Raw genomic sequence first — 281 nt, 5'->3', positions numbered from 1 at the left:
GGTTCACACAGGCCCACCTCTTGAGCCTGTCAAGATCCCTCTGGATGGCATCCCTTCCCTCCAGCACGCTGACTGCACCACACAGCTTGATGTCATTGGCAAACTTGCTGAGGTGCACTCAATCCCACTGTCCGCGTCCCCAACAAAGATGTTAAATGATACAAGTCCCAATACAGACAGCTGAGGGACATAACTCCGTCACTGGTTTCTACCTGGACATTGAGCTATTGACCACAATTCTCAAAGTGTGACTATCCAGTCAATTCCTTATCCACCAAGTG

Source organism: Buteo buteo, chromosome Z, assembly GCF_964188355.1.
Source record: "Buteo buteo chromosome Z, bButBut1.hap1.1, whole genome shotgun sequence".
Taxonomy (NCBI): domain Eukaryota; kingdom Metazoa; phylum Chordata; class Aves; order Accipitriformes; family Accipitridae; genus Buteo; species Buteo buteo.
The sequence above is the reverse complement of the archived record's forward strand: the minus strand, read 5'-3'. Positions refer to the sequence as shown.